The sequence below is a fragment of the Myotis daubentonii genome, chromosome 1 (assembly GCF_963259705.1).
Source record: "Myotis daubentonii chromosome 1, mMyoDau2.1, whole genome shotgun sequence".
Classification (NCBI taxonomy): Eukaryota; Metazoa; Chordata; class Mammalia; order Chiroptera; family Vespertilionidae; genus Myotis; species Myotis daubentonii.
Genome location: NC_081840.1, coordinates 65563106 through 65575945, shown reverse-complemented (window position 1 = coordinate 65575945; position 12840 = coordinate 65563106).

Genomic DNA, 12840 nt, shown 5'->3' with positions numbered 1-12840 from the left:
TATGTATGGGAACCTCCTATACATGAGAGAGTCAGAGACCCCAGCGAGGCAGGATAGTAAGAAGCTAGGAAAATTCCTTGACAAGTGGAGCGGGGAAACTGAGACGGATGGCTGGACAAACTGGGTGGGCAGTTAACAGCCAGATACAGAGTGGAAAGCCTGGGCACCTAGCAATGAGCAAAACTGGCCCAGGACCTCACAGCCCATGGTAGCTTTTCCGCATCTCACTGGTCATGCAGTTTAGACCCCCTGACCTTTCCAAAACCAGGCGAGTGATGCCAGGACCAGCTGCATTGACTAATAACCCCCAGCCCTGGCACTGGCCAATCAGTAGAGACCATGCCCCTGAAAGGACACCCCTGGAAAAGCCGATGTATATTCTATTGAGATCCTCCCCTAAAGTCCCAGTCTTTAAAAGCCCCCAAAACAAAGGACCCAGTGTGCGCTCTGCCTCCTGGGAGCGTGTCATGTGCTGTGCCTTTCCCTTCCCCTTCCCCTTCCCCCTCTTCTTCTCTCACAGGCCTGCATCTCCTTAACTCTAAGGGTCTGCAGATTTGCAACCAGGGGAGCAATGGGTTGTGGCAGCTCGTCCCTGGCTAACCCCCTGAAACTATCCCCAAAGCCCCCTTTTCTCTGACTTCTCAGTGAGCCCAAGCACCCAGCCTAGGCTCTCCTGCTGCATCTATCCTAAGCCCTCCCTTGTTTCCCTGCCCCCAGCTTTAATAAACGTAGTCTCAAAATCACCTGGACTTGTGTTGTGAAATCTTTCCTGAACAGTCAAGAACCCACACACTGCGAGCTGGCCCAAGGCCCACCTGCTCCAGGCCAGGTCCCCCTTCTGGTAAAACCACAAGCCCAAGATTTCCGAGACAGAGAGGGAACATGGGTATACAAGACATCCTGAGCTGGGGGGGGAGGGAGGCGGGTGAAGGGCCTCGGGGGCTTCCAAGGTCGTTGCGGAATAAGAAGAGCCGATGTTTAGTAAGTAGAAGTTTGTCCTGTCCTACAGAAGAGGCCATTCTGAGCATCTTCCCATTATGAGCATGGCCCCTACCTCAGGGGAGTCAAGGGAGAGGCAGAAGCTTCTCCTGAGCCCACAGCTAAAATGCCCTTAGCTCAAAACAATCCGCACACCACAGAAGCACATCTTGGGGTGACTAGCTCTGAACCCCACACTTGGCTTCCCCCTTCCTACCACTCTCTACACTCACTCAGCATTTATAGACCCTTTAAGCCCCCACCCCCAAATTTCTTCTGCAGAACCAGCCCTTCCCCTGCCCTCAGCCCCACGGGTTTCAGGTTTCGGGTTTCGGTGGTGTTGCTCCACCTCCTCTAGCCAGCTGCAGTAACACAGCACAGGGAGCAGGCTGGTGACCCCGCATGTGGAATGTCCCTGGCCGAGTGATTGGCTCATTGGACTCATGACCCAGGCTGGTGCAAAGTAGATCCTGGCGCATGAAGGGCTGAGGGATGCACCTTCCCTTTCCTGCTGGACAAGCACCTGGGAGGATGTGAAGCTGGAGCTGCTACTATAGCCATCTTGCCGCCACATGAGAAGACCTGTCAGACCATGGAGCTGATAATCATTACGCTGAAACCACAGCGTCCAGGCAGACGTGGGTTAACTGTGGAGCTAATGGTGCTTAAACTGGGTCCTCCTCTTGCGCTCGCCCTTCCAAGGCTCCGAAGAGCCCGCAATAGGGTCTGGTGGTCGTTCACGAGTTCATAAAATTGCAGACGTAAGCTACTTAATCCACAACTGGTTTAGACCACTTTCTTCCATTCTTGCAGCTCCTCTGTTAGTGATGATGCGACTGATCCTATTTTTAGGATCTGGCTAAGGAGAAGTTGAGGTAGAGATGCATGTAATTTCCGTTTAGTGGGACATAATTATGCCCTTTGCAGTCAGTTTCATGTATAGTGAGGTTACTGCTAGCCATTCTGGTTTAGGAATCATTTCCAAAAAGACTCCTACCACCCGCTGTGCCAGCTCATCTGGCATTGTGACACAGAGGTACACAGAGGTGGTACTGCGGTGTGAGGAGAACAGAGGAAGAGAAACAAGGTCTGAAATAAACAGAGCCAGAAAGCAGTCTGTGGGAAATTCTTACAATCAGACACATACAAATTTAAGTGAAAGACTTAGTTTCCATGGCCACCTGATCTTTTGCTGCATTCAATCATGTCTTAAGTGCCCCTTTCCCTTTATTTAATGGGAATGGAGAAACAGAAGTTATATACCTCTATGACAATAGTTGACACATCTACAATAGCTCAGATCTGAAAAAAACTTGATAAAGTCTGTGGCAGATTTTATTTTTCTAATAATGTTTGCAACAATATATCCTGTCCTTCATGTTGTCGATGTAGGAAATGTCCAAATCTGGAGAGAATTTTTATGAGTCAAATTGACAACATATACTGGGGAGTAAGATCTCAAATGCTCTGGAAAATAACAGTTTTAAAGCTTATTTTATGCATTTGAAATTAAGAAGGTAAGGAAGAAAGATTCCATGTAGATGGGAGAAGCAAGGCAGGCATTGGAATACAGCAGCGGTTCTCAACCTGTGGGTCGCGACCCCTTTAGGGGTCGAACGACCCTTTCACAGGCGTCACCTAAGACCATTGAAAAACACATATATAATTACATATTGTTTTGTGATTAATCACTATGCTTTAATTATGTTCAATTTGTAACAATGAAATTGGGGGTCACCACAACATGAGGAACTGTATTAAAGGGTCTCGGCATTAGGAAGGTTGAGAATCACTGGATTACAGGATAGTTAACAACACTATGTGCTCTCTTGAGGGTGGTTACAGCTTATTTCAAAGGTGTGTTAACCTAGAATCTAAGATGCAAAGAAACAATGGACAGGTCTTGCTTAAGGCAAAGATTAACCTTTTACTAAAAAGCTATGTGATTGGGCCCTAGCTGATTTGGCTCAGTGGATAAGGTAACTGCCTGAGGACTGGAAGGTCCTGGGTTCAATTCCAGTAAAGGTCACATGCCCAGGATGTGGGCTCGATCCCCAGTAAGGGGGTGTGCAGGAGGCAGTCGATCAATGATTCTCTCATCATGGATGTTTCCAGCTCTCTCTCTCCCTCTCCCTCCATGAAATCAAGAAAAATATACTTTTTAAAAAAGTTATGTGATTGGTGTGTGACTGTTCATCATGACCTTCCCAGCTGGGACTTCGTGATCAGATCCCCCTGTGAGTTACTTTCCATAGAACCCCTTTTCTGTCCACAATGCTCTTCTAGAACCATGCCACTCCCTCCGTTTGAATCTGGTGGGCTGGAGAGTCTGATAGGATGTGAGGGACCTGATACGGCTTGGCTCTGAGTGTAGGTCATAGAAGGTGATGCAGCTTCTGCTGCTGCGAGCCACCACATGAGACGTCCAAGTCCCCGGAGGTGCCTGTGCCAGGAGGGAGCCCATCCACATGGAGAGGCCATGAGTCGGTGCCCAAGTCGGGGATCCTCATCTTCAGGTCCTCCCAGTCCAGGTCCAGACATGAGGATGAGCCCTCAGATGACTCTAGCCCAGCTGTGGAGTCACCCCAGCCTGTGCCCTTTCTGAACTCCTGACTCACGGAGTCTATGAGCCTAAGAAAGCGGTTGCTGTTTTATGCCATTAGTTTAGGTCAGTGGTCGGAAAACTGCGGCTCGCGAGCCACATGCGGCTCTTTGGCCCCTTGAGTGTGGCCACAAAGTTTCAATCGCATGTATGTGCGCACCTGCACGTGGTATTTTGTGGAAGAGCCACACTCAAAGGGCCGCAGTTTGCTGACCACTGGTGTAGGTGGTCTGTGGCCGTAGTAATAAAATCAGAGGTTTTCCCAGATCTGCTAACAATCCTAAAGTTTTACAGGCATTGCCAATGAAGAATTGTGAAATGGAAGGAAACTATCAATAATTAACTATTAGTAACTATGAATAATTTTTTTTTAAATCTCAATCAAGCAGGCTAGAGGGAAAATTGCTTTCTCTTTGCTCTAAAGAAAATGGTATTACAAAATTGTTGAATAAAAAGGCAATCAAAACAATGAAGGAAAAGGTATAGAGGTTAATTAATGTTATGTTGTTTAAAAAGTATTTTTGTGTGATGTTTTGGCGTTTGTCAGCCATTCAAAATTTGTATCTTTTATAATTCTAGATAAACATTCACATTGTTTCCTAATTATGCATCAGTTTGTATAAAATTCAGGCTTCATAGCCTATGTGTCACACTGCTCAGGCACTTTATAGATCAAACATATTTATTGATTCCGCAAACCCTATGAGGTAGGTACTATTATCCTCACTTTACAAATGAGACAGCTTAGGCAGGCATTACTAGTAGTTAAGAAACTGCCCCCAGATCACCTCAAAATGGATCCCAGAAGCAGTACTCTTAACCATCACCTGTGATGCGGTCTCTCTCCAGCAGAAGTGCAGGCAAGAGGGAGCACCTGAGAGTCCCTGGATCCAGCCTTGCCTGAAGGAGTAAATCTAGTTCTGGGCTTCTCCTTTCGGTCTCAGCCCTTCCTCATCTACTTTAGCTCCGGGAAGGAAGGGTTCGGTCGCTCCCCTCCCTCACCTTCCCCTAGAATAACACCCAATGACTGTCCTAGAGGAGAGGAGGCGCCTGACAGGGGTGGAGAAGGAGACAGGGCTGAGGCCCAGCTGATTCCAGGCAAAAGCAGGTGGTGGGACAGGTGGCAAGACGTGTTGTGTGAGGCAGGGATGGATGACACACGCTTCAGTGTTCGGCACTAATCACCATGCCAGGATCAAGGCACAGGCAGGCCTGTGCTCTGGTGTCACGAGGAAGTGGTTACTCATCAGATGACAAGAGACAAGGGACACTTCCTGTTCGCCATGGCTCAGGACCCCGCAGGAAAGCAGCACCAGCCCCGGCCTCATTCTAAGGCTATTGAAAAGGACGTGCCGCTCCCTCAGCGAGGGGCAGGATACCACGCAGCCAAGCGACGCATTTCCCAACAAGTATTTATTGTGTGTCTACTGTGTCCCAGACAGGGCCAGGTGAGTGAACACAGGCCTGCTCTCACCTCAGGAAGCTTCTGACCGGTGTGCAATCTGCCTTCCACTCCACGTCCCTCAGCCAGTAGAGCACACCAGCGTCTTAGAACATGAGACTTACACTGCCGGCCCCTGAGTGTGGGGGCAGGTATCTGAGAGTAGGACCTCTGGAATGTCAAGGTAAAGAGCTATGGAAGAGCTGTAAGCGCATATTATTTAGCTCATTACCTTTGTCTGGAGGCAGTGGCAGCAGGTGCATGAGCTGCAGGATGTTAGGACATAGGAGCATGGCTCATGTACCTGGACCCATCTTCCTTCAGGGCTCATCTGCCTTCCCCCATCTGGCCTCTCGTCCTCTGCAGGGCTCTCTCTGCCCCCCACTCTGCCCTGTTGGTCTTTTCTTCTTCCATTCCTCTTCCCATAAACCTCCCACACATTGGAAATGGGTGTGAGCATCTAAAATGTATAGTGTTTATAACTTTTATTCCCTAGCTCATAATTTTAAAAATAGAGTCATTAAGGCTTCTATATGTTTTCAAAACACAAACCAAAACCAAGCTGTTTTGAGCATGAATGGGCCTTTTAATGATCTTTATTTCTGTGGTTAGTTTATCTCAATAGGAAAACTCTTTCCCTAAACTCCAGTGGTGACCCCTCCCTGCAGCACCAGATGGCACAGGAGAACCCCACCCAAACCCATGCCCAGAATCTCAGGCATCCTGCTCTGTTGCTAGGAGTTCATATAAAATGCACCCTTCTCCCTTCACCCAGCTTTGACTCATCTGCAATGTGGTAGCTTTCCTGTAAACACCCCACAAACCTGCAACCCCCAAGGGCAAGGACCATGAGGCAATCAGCTTTTCTGGGTTCAGGAGGGGCGTGTCCTAGACCGGTGCCACCTGCAAGGCCTGGATCCCCAACTCACCTGCAGCTGGGAAAGCCGCACCAGCTGCCTCCCTCCCTCCTGCTCCACAAGGGGCAGAAGCGGTGCCTGGAGATGGAGCTGAACCCTGAGGGTCATCACACTCCCCAGCCACAGCCACAGCCACAGCCACAGCCACAGCCACAGCCACAGCCACAGTAGACATTATTTCTCATGTCACAGGATTCTAAATGTGTATGTAAATGTGCTTTTCATGTTTTGGCCTTTTGTCCTATACAAGCTGTTATTGCAACACCATTAAGTATTCTGTGCTACTTAAAAGCAGAGTAGCCTCTTTGGCTAATGGCACCCGTCGTAAAAGCTGGAGAGAAAAGGGGGCCCCCCTTCCGCTTCAGTTCCAAAGTCAACTCTCCAGAGACAAGGCTTGAAGGCTGAATGTTGTGAGAAAATAAAGGAATTTCTAAATTCCAAGGGTTTCCTTTTATATTTCATAAGCAAAATCCTGTTTAGAGAAAGAGAGTACTGAGGAGACGTGCCATCCAACAACACCAGATGAAGGGAGAAAGCCCTGTACTCCCAGGAGGGGAGCAGGGAGGACGAGAGTGGGGATGTTGTGTGTCTTAGCTCCTGCCCCAGCCCCACACCCTGAGGGACAATTATGTACAAACACATCATTTGGGTAAAATCCCATAACTGTGGGCGTGGTCTTCTTTCTACAGGTGCACAATGGGAAAATCATGTCCCCCTGAGAGGAGCACTGGTCCAGCACAGGGAGGCCCACAGTGGTTGTTAGAAATGATTGAGGAAGGGTCCACGTAAGGCAGCTGCCATGTTGTTTCTGAAATACGCATTTCCTAAAAAAGGTTGAGTTTACCCAAATGTAAAACTGAACTTAGTTTATGTTAAGTGGCGGAGTTTAATTCCTCCCAGTCCTTGGCAACCTCTCCCTTACACAACATCCAGAGGCTTGGGGACTTAGAAATGAGATAACATCCTATCTAATAATAGACAAACAGGGTAATTGACCGTACCTTCGCTACACCTCCCATTGGCTAATCAGTGAGATATGCAAATTAACCACCAACAAAGATGGCGGCTAATTTGCATACATAGTCACGAAGCTGCGGAGTGAAGTCTGAAGGCGGCTCCGGCCGGAGCAAGGAAGACTAAAGGCAGCTCTGGCCGGAGCGAAGGCCTGGGTTCTGGGTGCTGGAGGAAAACCGGTGCCGGCAGCCAGGAGGAGGGAAGGTGTATTGCATGAATCTTTTCGTACAACAGGCCTCTAGTAAGTTATAAAAATGAAAAGAAATCTTAATGGGACATCTGGGAAAAGATTCACAGAGGAGACATTCCTTAAGCAGAGACTTGGGAGATGGGTTGGTACTTATTGTGATTGCAACACCATTAAGTTTTTTGTGCTACTTAAAAGCAGAGTACCGACATACTTCCTGGTGTAAGATGTTATTTCAGAGGCCATCCTTTTGGGCTGTCTGTAACCCCTCCCCATTCCCCGGCATACCCTTCCCAGACCTCTCACCATCGGCCCTCTGAAGCCCTCTTCATCACTCAGCTCCTACAACCTCTGTATCCCGGCCCATATCATATTGCCAGCCCCTCCCATCCCCCCTTCCCCAGAAAGGCTGAGTGCAGGAGCCCTTTAAGCAGAAGCTTCCCACTAGGCCTGGGTTAGGCACCCAGCAGAGTCCCTCCCCCGCCCCACCCTCACCCCCAGGGCAGAGGAGTGTCTCAAAGCTGAAGTCCCAGGAGCCCCATTCCCAGAAGGCTCAGACAGCAGGCAGGGGACCAGCTGCAACAGGGGATGGGAGGGTAGAGGTTAGGGGGCCGGGGGACGGGAGGGGATGCCCTGCTGAGGACCCCCAGGCAGGAGGGCCCTGAGATCAGAGGCAGCAGAGTCAGCCTTGCTAGAGGATCAGAGTCTTTACACCTGGGGCTAATGTCAATGACTCTGCATAACGTTCCATTATGCTGAGCACAACTCATTCCCTTCCGAGTTGGGCATTACAGCAACATTTTGCATCAAGTTAAGGTACATTCTAAGAAAGCATTTATTTATACTTCCTTCATCTTTAAGAAAAGGAAGAAAATTACAATCAACAAGGCAAAACTTCTGTCACGAGAATCATGTGCACTCCAGTGAAAGACTTCTCGGAACACGGGGAATATAAATGTGAAAGTACTAAAGTCCATGAAGGTAACTCTGAACAGGATATTCTGTCTATACTCGATGAAACAAAACCAAAACCATCAGTAAATGCTTTCTTTGAAACAAAAAAAAACATAGCTAGATATGAAAAGATTGAAATCTCTATGAAAAGGTATAAACAAGTTTCAATACTATGTCTTCAAAGTTATCAAATTAGGGGGTGGCCTTATTTGAAGAAGGACCCAGAGGAAGGTTGGAAGTTTGAGAGTTTCAAGTTAGCTTCCAATGAGCTCTTGACCATTCCTTGACTTGTATAGATTCAGAGAGAGCTTTTCCAGCACCTGGGGTTATTGGTTCTTAACTACAAGATAACACCTTTGACATACTTAGTTTCTTAATATCATACTTTTTAAAAGTATCAAATAATATTACTTCTCAGTTTTTCATTATTAGTCACCTTTTTATATAATGTTTCATTTGCTAATTCAAATATTTTTTATCCACTTCCTATGCTGACCATATATTATGTATATTTAGTGGTTATAGGGGCCCCGGCCATGCAGCAGCCTGACCATGGGTGGCTCAGCACTCAGGGCGGGGAGCCTGTGTGGAGAGGGACCAGACCACTAGGCCAGAATGAGTCTTTTTCATCAACCTAAAACCCGCTGACCCTGGAGAAGTTCTCAGTATTTGGTGGACCAAAGTGGCTTGGGAGAGACAGACTTGTTCAGATCCAAAGAAGCATCTGTGAAAGAGCCAGAAAGTCAGGCCAGGCTCTCTCGCATGCACACACACCCATACTGTTTCACACACGTTAGCTTCCAGGACAATGAGCCCATGTCTGCATGAGGTGGCGGCTGCACACCTGGCCCAAGTTCAAAGAGCTGACTGCGGCTAATCAGGGAGGAAACTGTGCAAACCCACTAAGGCGAGCCATGCCAGCATGGATCCATCACCCACAGCCTTCAGGAAGCTGAGCAGAGACGGCGCTGAGTTGTGAGGAGGGATGGGAGTGGCTGCCAAGCAAAGAGAAAGAGATGAAAGGATGGTGAACCAGAAACCAAGACCAGCAAGTAAAAACAAAGTACCTGTATAGACATGTTGCTTTTGTTGTTGCTGTTAATCCTCATTCGAGGATATTTTTCCATTGATTTTTAGGGAGAGTGGAAGAGAGAAGAAAAGACAGAGAGAAACATCGATATGAGAGAAACACATCAATTGGTTGCATGAGCCCCAATCAGGGCCCGGGCCGGGGAGGACCTATGTCCTCCCTATGTCCAAGGTATATACCGGAATCAAACCCAGGAACCTTTGGTCCACAGGCTGATGCTCTATCCACTGAGCCAAACTGGCTAGGGCTGTTTTTATTGATTTTTAGAGAGAGAGGAAGGGAGAGGAATAGAGAAATAGGACCATTGCTGAGAGAGGAACATTATCCATCAGCTGCCTCCTGCAGGCCTCCTACTGGAGATTGAGCCTGCAACCTGGGTATGTGCCCTGACTGGGAATCTAACTGTGACCTCTTGGTTCCTGGGTCAATGCTCAACCACTGAGCATTGACCTTCCCATTGATTTTTTTTTTCAGAGAGAGTTGAAAGGTGGGAGGGGAGAGAGAGTAAGAATGAGAGAAACATCCATGTGAGAGAGACATATTGATGGTTGCCTCCATCATGCACCCTGACCTGAGGTGGGGGGTTGAACTTGCAATCCAGGCACGTATCTTGGACTGGGAATCAAATCCATGACCCTTCAGTGTGCAGGCTGACACTCTAACCACTGAGAAACACTGGCCAGGGCCAAACAATGTTGAGTGAAAGATGCCAGGCACAGAAGAATATTCACTGCATGATTCCATGTATGCCAGGCTCTGGAACAGACAAAGTTAATCGATTGGCAGAAGTTAAAATGAGGCTACCTTTGGTTGGAATTACTTTCTGGGAGGAGACACAAGAGAACCTTCCGATGTGTCTTGTATCTTGATTGTATCTTGAAAGTATTCTGTATTTTGATTGAGTGGTGGTTACTCCTGGTGTAAATATCCATACAGCTGCACATTCATCTGTATACACAATTAAGAATTTAAAGATATACACAATTAAGAATTTAAAAATATAACAATGAGTCTGCAGGTGGGTGAAAGCAGAGAGCCAAAAATTAAACTGATTAATGAATCAAAACCCTAGAAAAGCTCAGATTCCTCTAAAGGTAAAGGTGCAGATGAACCTGAAAACAGGAGGATTGTATGGAAGCTGGAAGAATGTTCTTGTTCCACAGATCACGTGCCCAAGCCCAGCAAAAGATTAAAGATTTACTCTCTGAAGAGGAGGGAGAGTCAAGGAACGCAGACTCCAGGACTACAGGCACAGCAGTGAGCAGGCAGATTGAGGGGAAGCCCTCATACTGAAATGTGAGTTACCACCCACAGACTTCTTTCCCACTCAGCCCTGAGAACGCTGGCAGCCAGTCTTACACTCACCGCCATCACCATTGCCACCACCACCACCACCAGGCAGGAGAACAAAGAGTCCCTTCCAGTGTAACTGACCCACAAAAGGGACAAAAACCTTCCAATCTGACAGGTAAGGGTTGTACCACACAGTTCTAGGTCCCGGCCTGATCAACTTACAGTGAAGTCCTTACTCAACCAATTTGGACCATATGCACAGGGCTTCCAGAGGTCACATTAGTTCCTCACCCTTAAATGTGAACAAACAGTGGCGGATCACCAAACATTGGAAGAAATCCTAAAAGTCATTTACTGATAACTGAAGATAAAAACTACAAAACAAAGAGACTTGGAGGAAACAGACACAATGCAAGAAGCAGGAGAACATTTAAAAAAAAACACACACACACACACAAAACACTGTAGCCCGGCCAGTATGGCTCAGTGGTTGAGCATTGACCTATGAACTAGGAAGTCACAGTTCAATTCCCTGTGAGGGCACATGCCCAGGTTGCAGGCTCAATCCCCAGTAGGGGTCATGCAGATGGCAGCTGATCAATGATTCTCTCATCATTGATATTTCTATCTATCTCCCTCTCCCTTCCTTTCTGAAATCAATAAAAATATTTTAAAAAATTAAATAAAATTAGCCCTAGCTGGTTTGGCTCACTGGATAGAGCGTCGGCCTGCGGACTGAAGAGTCCCAGGTTCGATTCCAGTCAAGGGCATATACCTTGGTTGCAGGCATATCTCCAGTAGCGGGTGTGCAGGAGGCAGCTGATGGATGCTTCTCTCTCATCAATGTTTCTAGCTCTCTATCCCTGTCCCTTCCTCTCTGTAAAAAAATCAATAAAATATTTTTTTTTATTTAATTTAATTTAAAAACTGTAATTATTATCTTTGGTCAGATAAAAAAGATGATGCATCTCTGCAAGAAAAATGAGATGCCACAATATGGAACATTCAGAGAACATAAGGAACTCCTACACGTTAAAAATATGACAAAAATAAATAAAGTTAATAGAAGAATTAGGCAATAAAGTTGAGAAAATCTCCCTGGAAGCAAAACAGAAATATTAAGAAATGAAAATAAAAGATTTAAGATAAGAAAATTCATAAAGGCACCAGGAAATCAAATACCTTCTATTAGGAGGTCCAGGAACAGATAATGAAGGAAATGATTAGAGAAATTATCCTATCTAATAAAAGAGTAATATGTAAATTAACTGTCACTCCGCAACAAAGATGGTGGTGCCCATAGTGGCCAGGGCGGGACGCTGGTGGCATTGCCCTGGCAATAGGAGCCCAGTGTCCCAACCCTGGCTGCGTGGAGGGAGGGGAGGAGAGGGGTCTCAGGCCGGAGGCCAGGGCAAGGGATGCTGGCGTCATTGCAGACCAGCTGAGGGACCCCCCCTTCCCCCCATGCACAAATTTTGTGCACAGAGCCTCTAGTTAAAGAATAACAGGAAAATATTGCTGAACCAGAAGAGTCTCTAGATTAAAAGGGTTCACTCAGGGCACAGGACACTCCATAATAACAACAAAAAGATCCTTACCAAAGGACACTGTCATGAAACCTCAGAAACCTGGACTAAAAGTACCTGGAAGAAACAACAAGGTCACACACAAAAGACTGGAAATCATAAAGGAATTGAACTTAACGGCAACACCAGAGGTTAGGAGGCAATGGGACACTGTCACAAAAATCCAGACAGAAAATGACTTCCAACTTTCAATTTTATTCCTAATTAGTCTAAAGTGAGAGTAGAATATAGGGAAATACAAAAGCAAGGCCTTGAGTCACTTTTACCTTTCTCCTGAGCTATCAGAGATGTGCTTTCCAAACCTTGATAAACAGATGGGTCCCCTGGTGAACTTGTTAAAGAGCAGATTCTGATTCAGTAGGTCTGGGTGGGGCCTGAGATTCATAATTTCTTCCAGCTTATGCCAATGCTGCTGGTCCATAGACCACACTTCGGGAAGTAAGGTACTAGAGGATGTGTCCCACCAAAATGAGAGAATAAACCAAGAAAGAGGGAGAAGATCCAAGAAACTGAGGCTCCAGCATAAAAGGCAGTCAAAGGAAATACCCAGAAGGAAATCCCAGGACATTGCCTACAGGGTAACCAGTCCAAACTGGAACATCAGGAAGCATCAAAAGCAGGAGGAGGTCAGAGAGGAAAAATTATGAAACTGATAATCACTTGACATACTAACAGTCAGCTTACACTCTGGTGGAGAGTTTGAGGACCAATTAGTGACAGTAACACAGAAAACTAAGCAAAGAGACTCAGCATCCTGCAGCCGCCGCCTCCAGGGACA